Source organism: Suricata suricatta, chromosome 13 (assembly GCF_006229205.1).
Source record: "Suricata suricatta isolate VVHF042 chromosome 13, meerkat_22Aug2017_6uvM2_HiC, whole genome shotgun sequence".
Classification (NCBI taxonomy): Eukaryota; Metazoa; Chordata; class Mammalia; order Carnivora; family Herpestidae; genus Suricata; species Suricata suricatta.
Window position 1 is genome coordinate 11,714,248 of NC_043712.1, and position 9,982 is coordinate 11,724,229.

Sequence of the window (9,982 nt, forward strand, 5' to 3'; positions counted from 1 at the left end):
ACATGTACCCCCATTGTTCATAGCAGCAATGTCAACAATAGCCAAAACATGGAAGGAGCCTAAATGTCCATCACCTGACGAATGGATCAAGAAGATGTGGTATATATTCACGATGGAGTACTACATGGCAATGAGAGGGAATGACATATGGCCATTTGTAGGAAAGTGGATGGATCTTGAGCGTGTCATGCTGAGTGAAGTAAGCCAGGCAGAGAAGGACAGAAACCATGTGTTTGCACTCATAGGTCTAGCAGGAAAACCGGAGAGACCTAATGGAGAACCAGGGGGAGCGGAGGAGGGAGAGAGAGTTGGGGAGAGAGAGGGATGCAAAACTTGAGAGACTATTGAATGCTTAGAATGAACTGAGGGTTGAGGGGGAAGGGGGAGGGGGGAAAGAGGTGGTGGTGATGGTGGAGGGCACTTAAGGGGAAGAGCACTGGGTGTTGTATTTACAACAATTTGACAATAAAATATTATGGAGGAAAAAAAACCCAAAAAAACCAGCATAGTACTGGTACAGGAATATAAAATTCTATATTATACTCTGCTGATCGAGCAGAGTAGACATGGAAGTCTTTTTGGATGGGGCAGGAAAGAAAACCATGGGACAATTGTATATTCAAGTAAAAGATAAATTTAACAAATTTGGATCTCAATGTTATACCACCTATGAAAATAAGATCTAGAAGAATTTAAAGATATAAAAGGTAAAAATCCCTAAAATGGTAACTAAGATATATTGGTGAATATTTGTGTAATCTTGTGGATGGAATAATACTTGCTCAGCAAAATATGATCCTTAAAGCTCTAAAGGAAAAGATGGGCAGATTTGACTACATAAGAGTGAAAATGTATGTGTGACCATTGATGTCATGAACAAAGTTAAAAGAGAGTCAAAGCAGTAAACCATAAAAACCCTGGAAGAGAAAGCAGGGAAAGCCTCCTTGACCTCAACCACAGCAATTTCCTACTTGACACATCCCCAAAGGCAAGGGAATCAAGAGCAAAATGAATGATTGGGACCTCATCAATATAAAAAGCTTCTGCACTGCAAAGGAAACAATCAAACTAACAGGCAACCAACGGAGTGGGAAAAGATAGTTGCAATTGATAGATCAGATAAAGGGCTAGTATCCAAAATCTATAAGGAACTCACCAAACTCCACAACCAAAAAACAAATAATCCAGTAAAGCAAGGGGCAGAAGACCTGAGCAGACACTTCTCCAAAGAGGACATCCAGATGGCCAACAGACACATAAAATGATGCTCAGCATCACTCATCATCAGGGAAATCCAAATCAAAACCACACTGAGATACCACCTCATGCCAATCAGAGTGGCTAAAATGAACAAATCAAGAGACTATAGATGCTGGTGAAGATGTGGAGAAACAGGCACCCTCCTACACTGTTGGTGGGAATGTAAACTGTTGCAGCTACTCTGGAAATCAGTGTAGAGTTTCCTCAAAAAATTAACAATAGAACTCCCTTATGGCCCAGCAATAGCACTGCTGGGGATTTACCCAAGGGATACAGAAGTGCTGATGCATAGGGACACATGTTCCCCAATGTTCATAGTGGCACTTTCAACAACAGCCAAAATATGGAAAGAGCCTAAATGTCCATCAGCTGATGAATGGATCAAGAAAATGTGGTTTATATATACAATGGAATACTACATGGCAATGAGAAAGACTGAAACCTGGCCATTTGTAGCAACATGGATGGAACTTGAGGGTGTCATGCTAAGTGAAATAAGTCAGGCAGAGGACAGATACCATATGTTTTCACTTATGAGTGTAACAGGAGAAACTTAACAGAGGACCATGGGGGAGTGGAAGGGGAAATAAATAGGTGGGGATAGGGAAGGAGGCAAATCATGAGAGACTCTTGAATACTGAGAACAAGCTGAGGGCTGATGGGGGAAGAGGAGCAGAGCATGGGGGTAGTGGGCTTGGAAGAGGGTACTTGTGGGGATGAGCACTGGGTGTTATATGGAAGCTAACTTGACAATAAACCATTAAACAAACAAACGTTAAAAAAATAAAATAAAAATAAAAACATGCCAAACAAAAAAAGAGATAAAGGATTTTGAGAAAATACCAATGATGTATATATATTTCTGACAAGATTAGTATTCATGTAATAGAAATGACTATAATAAATCAATAAGAAAACAACAAATATTCCAATTGTGACAGGAACAGTGATGTTTACCAAACATTCCATATGAAAGCTTATATTTCCTACCCCTTGCAGTTTGATGGGACATATGGGGACTTCTGTCCAAAGAAATAAGAGTTTAAGTGATGTATTTTATTTCTAGATTAAGGCAACAGAAAACCACTTGAAATTCTCCATTCTATTTTTTCCTGATAAGGAGGCCATAGGTTTTTGATAAGCTATGGTAGACCTCAGTCAGTGTGGTTTTTGTACATTATAGCTTCTGCTTGAATTTCACAACTAGATTGTATTCATGTGTCACCTATATCCTCAGAAAATAAAAAATGGAAAGAAATATGGAAGGTGAGAAAAATAGAATTAAAATATTTTAACACAGTGCCTTCTTTCCATCAAATATTGACATATAAAACCCTTAAATACCTTATGATAGAAAAACATACCCAAGAGACGGGAAGAAGGTCATTAATTTGTCAAACCTTAAAATCACAACAGTGGCTCTACCAAATTTCACAAGCCAACTGATGTCCCTTAAAGAGATCAGTGGTTCGCAAGCTTGGCTGTTTATTGGAATCCTATGAAAGCTCTCAAACTGATAGCTGGGTTACATCTCAGGGATTTAGATTTAATTGGTCTGGGGTGTGGTCCTGGAACTCAGGATCTTTTTAAAAGCTCTCCCAATAGCTCAGGAATTGTACAGGGTAGTCTAGCTATGGTTCGAAGCCACCACAAGAGAGGACAAAAACTAGGAGCCAAAACCAAAATTGGTATACTTTTAACATTTGACTCTTGTATCATTAATAAGATCATAAGTGTTTGTCAAAGAGCATGTAAATGCTATTCAATTAAGGGTCTTAAGAGCACATTATCAAGCCTTAAACTGAGACAATGGTAACTCAACTGACCCAGGATTGGGTCAGTTACAAGACAGAGGGGGGAATGTAAGGACAGAGTCTGACCTAACAGACTCCATGACAGAGGTCCCCCTCTAAACTGGAAGGTCTAAGGGTCAGTCTCTCCGGAACTATTAGGCAGTTACACATTGCCTAGAGCAGGAGACCACTTTGCAATATCCAATCAGGAAAGGCCAGCTACCTCTCCCCACATTCCTAAGGGTAAGGCCTACAGATAGAAACTTTAGATAGGACCCTGTTACCTAATGTTAAAGTTAACTCAATATTCACCAAAGAAGACCCTGAACTTGCTCTGTAATTGGTTAATTTCAAAGATACCCTAAATATTGTGATTGGGTCCCACCAAAAGTAACGAACGCTCTGAACAATGTGTATGGTTAGAGCTGCTGCCAATGCTGTTATACAATAATGATTGGATGTCACAGTTTCCTGTAACTCCCCCTTCCTAAACCCCATAAAAACCCTACTCAGCCCTTGTTCGGGGCTCTCAGCACGGATCCACTGCGTTGGTGAAGGCTGTGAGACTGAACTTAGGCCCGGTGAGCCTAAGCCATAATAATAAATGCCCTTTGCTTTTACATGCGTAAAAAAAAATAAATAAAATAAAAAATAAAAAATAAAAGCTCCCCAGGTGATGCTTACAAGTGCAGAGGAGGCTGAGAGCCACTGCTTCAGATAAAGTAGGCACTATTGCTAAAGTTTTTAAATTAGGAGACCAAAAGGAATGTGGGAATTGGTTTCTATGCCTCAGGGATAATGTTCTTCAAAGCATATAAGGGAAAAGGTCCTGGCTAGAACTGGTTTAAACATTGTCTCCTTCTAAAACTGGTTACTCCCTCAGTAGCTCCCTCCAAAGCTGCCCTTGCAGGATTGAGCTCAGATGGGAGATTAGAGTTATGGCATCCTCAATTCCCTTTCTGGAATCAAAGCAGAAGGTGGCCCTTTGAGAGGATCCCAGGGTAAATAAAGCAGGAGAACTCACTAATGACATGGTGCCAGAAAAGTTTCTGTGCCACTGTCATGGCAGAAGTTCCTTAGAGGGACGGAGTTCAATCACAACTTTCTTAATGAGGCTCTGGGGAGATCTTACTGGTGAACCTCCAGGATCCTTTACCTTGATGCTAATTAACCACTAAGGGTAGCTTCTTATAGCCTAATTAAATAGAGCTCTGGGTAAAAGTTTGTCTTCTCCTTGTGAATGGTTGCTTGGGAATTAAGCCTGGAGCCTCTCAGCACATCAAGTCATTATCAATGTAACCGTGGCCACAACTTATCCCAACCCTGCCCCACTGTCAGAGAAAAGACTATCCAGGCACACCCATTTCATTGTGTAGTCAAAGAAATATGCTTTAAATTGAGAACAAAAATGATGTCCTGATCAGAACACTAGTCACCTGGTTCATAACTCTTCTGGAATAGAAGCCGAGCAGGGACTCTGGGGAAAGGTTATGGATGTTCTTGGTGATATCCTCAAACAAGTTCAGGTGTGGTCACAGACAGTTCCCATGTTTCCCCATGCTGTTTGGTTAGGCACTGGGATGTAGATTTAGTCAATTCGGAGGTTGAATTCTTTTTATTTTTACCTGCTGGTGACTTTGGGCAAATCATTTTACCGCTTTGAACTTTAGTTTCCTCATCTTTAAGATGAGGTCATTTAAATAAATAAATAAATGAATAAATAAATAAATAAATATATATATATATATATATAATAAATAAGTAAAATGAAGTCACTGATTCCCATCAGTCAGAATTATGCTAGTTACCTTTACATTACCATGATAACCTAGTGTACATTGGCTGGCATCTTTACATTTATTAAAAATATGTTATAAAAGGTAAATATTAGCTCACCAATTGAGGAAATTATGAAGGCGTTAAAGGCCAAGGAACTCAAGAAAATTTGCGTCCTTCTCTGAGACTCAGCTACCTCTTTCTGTGGGGCTGATAATGAAAATACTGCCTAAGGAAAAATGGCAAACTGGAAGCAGGAGGTTTGAGTGGTGGTCGGTGGTAGTAGAGCTTGTGCTAGCTCCTCCCCCAAAGCCCTGATGGGTGGGGGCTGGGCTGCCAGCATTCTTTAGAACGTAGGGATTAGAAACCTCATTCTTGGTTTTGGACCTTAGTTGCTCTTTTGGCACAGCAGGTTATTTCCCAGTGGAAGTCCTATTTCCAGGTGCCCTTTGGCCAGCCCCGCACCAGGGCATTCCCATGGGCACCTCACAGTCCCCAACCTCATCTCTTCTCATGACTCCTCTTTCCTTTAAAACTCATCAGAAATATACTGGGAAAATTTTGTGGCCCCTGCAATACCCACAGGTATGATGTCTGAAATCTGTAGAGAGAACACCTCTGAGCAGACAATCATACATAGCACTTATATCCCCTTTGTGTGACATCAAGGTGCTGGCACAGAAGTTGGCCAGTGGTCAGTAGGCCTGCAGCTGAGTAGTTAAACTGTTTGAAGAATTATTTATTATTTCCTTCACTTCACTTTTCAGTCTTAGTTGTACTTGGTTCCTTCTTTTTTTGTCTACCCAGCAGTGCATCTTAGGTTTTTATCTTTGTTTTCTTATAATTTAAGGCGGTGGACTAATTTTTCCTGTGTGTGTGTGTGTGTGTGTGTGTGTGTGTGTGTGTGTGTGTGTAATTTTAATGAAATTTTAGTTAACATACAGTGTAATAGTAGTTTCAGGTGTGCAGTACACTTGAATACAACACCCTGTGCTCAACACAGCAGGTGCACTCTTTAATGCCCATCATGTATTTAACCATGGCCCCACCTACCTCTGCTCTGGTAACCATTAGTTTGTTCTCTATAGTTGAGAGTCGGCTTCTAGTTATTAATGTTAGGAAGAAATGGAAAATCAATTTAGTTAAATTCAAGTCAGGTTAAGTAGAATCTTACTAGGGAGAAACTGGATATTCAGCTTTGACTTTAGCTGTGTTAAAACAAGGTAGGATAAGGAGCTGTCACATATTCAGAGGTCCCATGCTGACAGTAATTCTTTACCTACTTGAGACTTCAGTTTAATCAGTGTTCCCTTGTCTTTGACAAGGAAAGGGCAGAGGGAGAGGGAAAGAGAATTCCAAGCAGGCACCTTGCTCAGTGTCGAGAACAACTCAGGGGTCAGTCCCACAACTGTGAGATTATGACATGAGCCAGTTGGACACTTAACTGACTGAGCCCCCCAGGCACCCCAGTTCTCTGTTTTATATTCTCTGGGATAATCCATGAATCAGCAACATTCAGGTTTTGAAAACTGATTTCATTGCCAAAATGGAAAATTTGTTATAATCAGATACTGTGCATTGAAGTTGGGGGGATTAAGCACCATTTACCTTTCAGGTCTCACCAGCAAAAATATCAAAGGTATTTCTGGGGCTTCCATAACAAAGTGCCACACATTGGGTGGCTTAAGCAATGGAAATTTATTTTCTTATAATTCTGGAGGCTGGAAGTTTGAGGCCAAGGTATTGGCAGGGTTGGTAGCTTCTGAGGAAATGCCTTTTGGCTTGCAGTCTTTCATCTGTATCTTCACAAGGTCTTACCTCTATGTGTATCTCTATTTTAACCTCCTCTTCCTATAAGGACACCAGTCAGCTTGGATTGGAGACCACATGAATAATGATATATTTTTAGCGTAGTTACTTCTTTAAAGGCCCTATCCCAAATAAGATACATTCTGAGAAGAGGGGGTTAGGATGTCAACTAATGAAATTAGGGGGAAACACAATTCAGTCTAAAAGCCCAATGTGTTAGACACCAAATTCTTAGCTTTTAAGAGTCATCACTTGGGATTCAGTTATAACCTAGGGAAAAGTTGAAGGAGAAATAAAAGCAATGGAGCACATTAAAATAATGCTAGAGAGTCTCTTGCAAGGTCCTTTATGTCTGTAATCTCACAGTAGAGTAGATGAGTAGACGTGTGCCCTGATCCCAATATGAGAGTTATAGCAGTGCTCCTTTTGCTCTCGCAATTAAAAGAGCAATAGAAAATGGTGGCATTTTATTTAGACAGCAAAGGACTTGATATTGCCCTCACTATTTTCCTGGAAGTTATTTAAAGTTTTTTTTCAGGGACATCTGTGTGGCTCAGTCAGTTAAGCATCTGACTTCAGCTCAGATCATGATCTTGAAGTTCATGAGTTCAAGACCCACATCAGGCTCTATGCTGACAGCTCAGAGCCTGGAATCTGCTCTGGATTCTGTGTCTTCCTCTCTCCTTGCCCCTCCCCTGTTCATGCTCTGTCTCTGTCTCTGTCAAAAATAAGTAAACATTAAAAAAAATTAAAGGTTTTTCAAGGGCTTAGAGTGACTCATTGAAATAGATGAGTAAGAGAAACAGAAGCCAGGTTCATAGAGGGAAAAGTTCCTCATGATGGGCCCCACTGATATCACCATTGGATCATCATTGCACAGTGTAGGAAGTCATGTGGACAGTCATCAGTCTCATAGGCAAGCCCTAGCCCTCACCCTTGGTGACAAATGAATGGAATAAGGTCAGATGTCAGCAACTGGATTAGCAAAGACAAAAGTACAGAGTAATCTGAAGACAAAACAAACAAACAAAACCCTGTTATGTCTTTGAAGACCTCAGGGGCCAGTTGTGTATGTCCTGAGAGTTTAGAAATAGGACTTGGAAGGAGCAATGATATCCATGGGAGGTGGGAAATGAATGAATGAGGCTCAATTATAAATAAAAATTTGCTGAGAAAATACTGAATTGGGTTGAGATAAGCCAGAACTGAGATGGAGGACTCAAAACCAAAAATAAATGGAACTATAGAAGTGAAGATATAGAAATAAAGTTCCATTTTTGGATGCTTGAGGTTTGAGGCTTATGATGACTGTGAAAATCTGCTTGTTATATATGTACCAGTACTTTCTGCACCCACAGCCATAGCAGACACTGTAATCAATCTTTATTCAATCTTCTGTATTCAGCCCAGTGTCCAACACAAGTCTTTTCCCTACAGCAAAACAGGATATCCTTATCAATTGATGAAAATTGGCATGGAGTTAAACTAATTTGCCATACATATAATAAAGGACTGAAATTGAGGAATATGTTCTCACCCAGACTCAGCCTTCCCCTAGGTAAGGGATCACTGAGACAAAATCAAAGGAATATAAAGACTCCTTATTCTATTATTTAAAACTTTTAAATTATACATAAATCTCTTCCCTGAAATACTATGGGAAATTAATTTGATTGACTTAGACATCTCTAAAATGCAAACACCTGGATAGAAAGAGAGAGAATCTCACTATGTTGCTGTTCTTAAGGGTAAAGCAATTTCTTAAGTTTAAAGTAGGGGATGGGCTAAATGGGTGATGGACATTAAAGATGGCACTTGTGGGGCGCCTGGGTGGCTCATTTGGTTAAGCGTCCAGCTTCGGCTCAGGTCATGATCTCATGGTTTGTGAGTTCGAGCCCCGCGTCGGGCTCTGTGCTGACAGCTAGCTCAGAGGCTGGAACCTGCTTCGGATTCTGTGTCTCCCTCTCTCTCTGACCCTCCCCTGCTCGCACTGTCTCTGTCTCTCAAAAATAAATTAAAAAAAACATAAAAAAAAAGATGGCACTTGTTGGGATGAGCACTAGGTATTAAATGTAAGTGATGAATCACTAAGTTCTACTCCTGAAATTATTATTACATAATATGTTAACTAACTTGGATCTAAATAAAATTTAAAAATAAATTAAAAATAAAGTAATTTATCAGACTACTTTTCTAGTAATTAATTTTCCAACTGAATTAAGAGCCTTTTTCATATGATTCTTTGTAAACCCAAAGCTTCTTAGTAGTAGTTTACATTCATAGATTTTTGACTCTGTCTTCAGTGGCCATAGGAAGGATTTCTGATTACATAGAACAAATCTTCCTTCATTCTGAAAAAGTAACAAATAGAAAAGACATGGAAATATGGGTATCTTTAGAGAGAGAAGCACACAGGCAAGGTGTTTCATCGAGTGTTGGTTGATGAAAGCAACCGGAGGAGACCAAAACACATATAGAGGCATAGAGCTTACCTACTAATAGTCAGTTAAGTGATTGATGTCAGTTGTTGTGAATCTAATGACTCCAGAGCTCAGGATATCCCCTGTTGGGAGAATTCAGCAAAGGGACCATAGCTGTATCATGGCATGATTAGAGAACACAGACTCTGCTGTTGGGAAGCTCATAGTCCAATAGAGAGGTCACACACACATGCACACATACTCACCCAACAACCTACAAGAAGCCTTCTAACTATTTCAGATAGAACAGAGTGGTTACAAATGCAAAATGTTTTTGCACATATATAAATTTCTAAATAGATGTACAAAAATGCTCTCGTAATTCAAGTGACCAAACTTGGATGTATTTATAAATGAAGGAAATATGGAAGGTTCCTTATAAATATGGAAGGAATAAAAGGAATGTGATTTTCTGGAATAGAGAAATATTGTGGTGATCTACATTGTAGCATAGGTACAAAGACCATGGATGATAACTGTCAACCATTATATAACAGAGACTACAGGGTGGAAAAGTACCGGGTGCAACTACAGTTGAGCAGAGTATGTTTTTACAAAGTTTGCCTCACATGCTGGTGTGTGTATGTGTGTGTGTGCACGTATGAGTGTGTGCAGGAATGTGTACATGAGCACACACAACCATACCCACACCTTACAATCAGGACCCATGGATTTTGTTGGCTTGTGCAATAGAAAGCATATCCATTTGAGCCTTAATTCTGCTTATCAGTTTCTCTAAGCCCTGTTTCATGTCTTTGTTTCTCAAACTGTAGATAAATGGATTCAACATCGATGTAAGTACAGTGTAGATGATTGTTGCTATTCGGTCCTTGACAGCATACCTGGACAATGGGTGGAAATAGA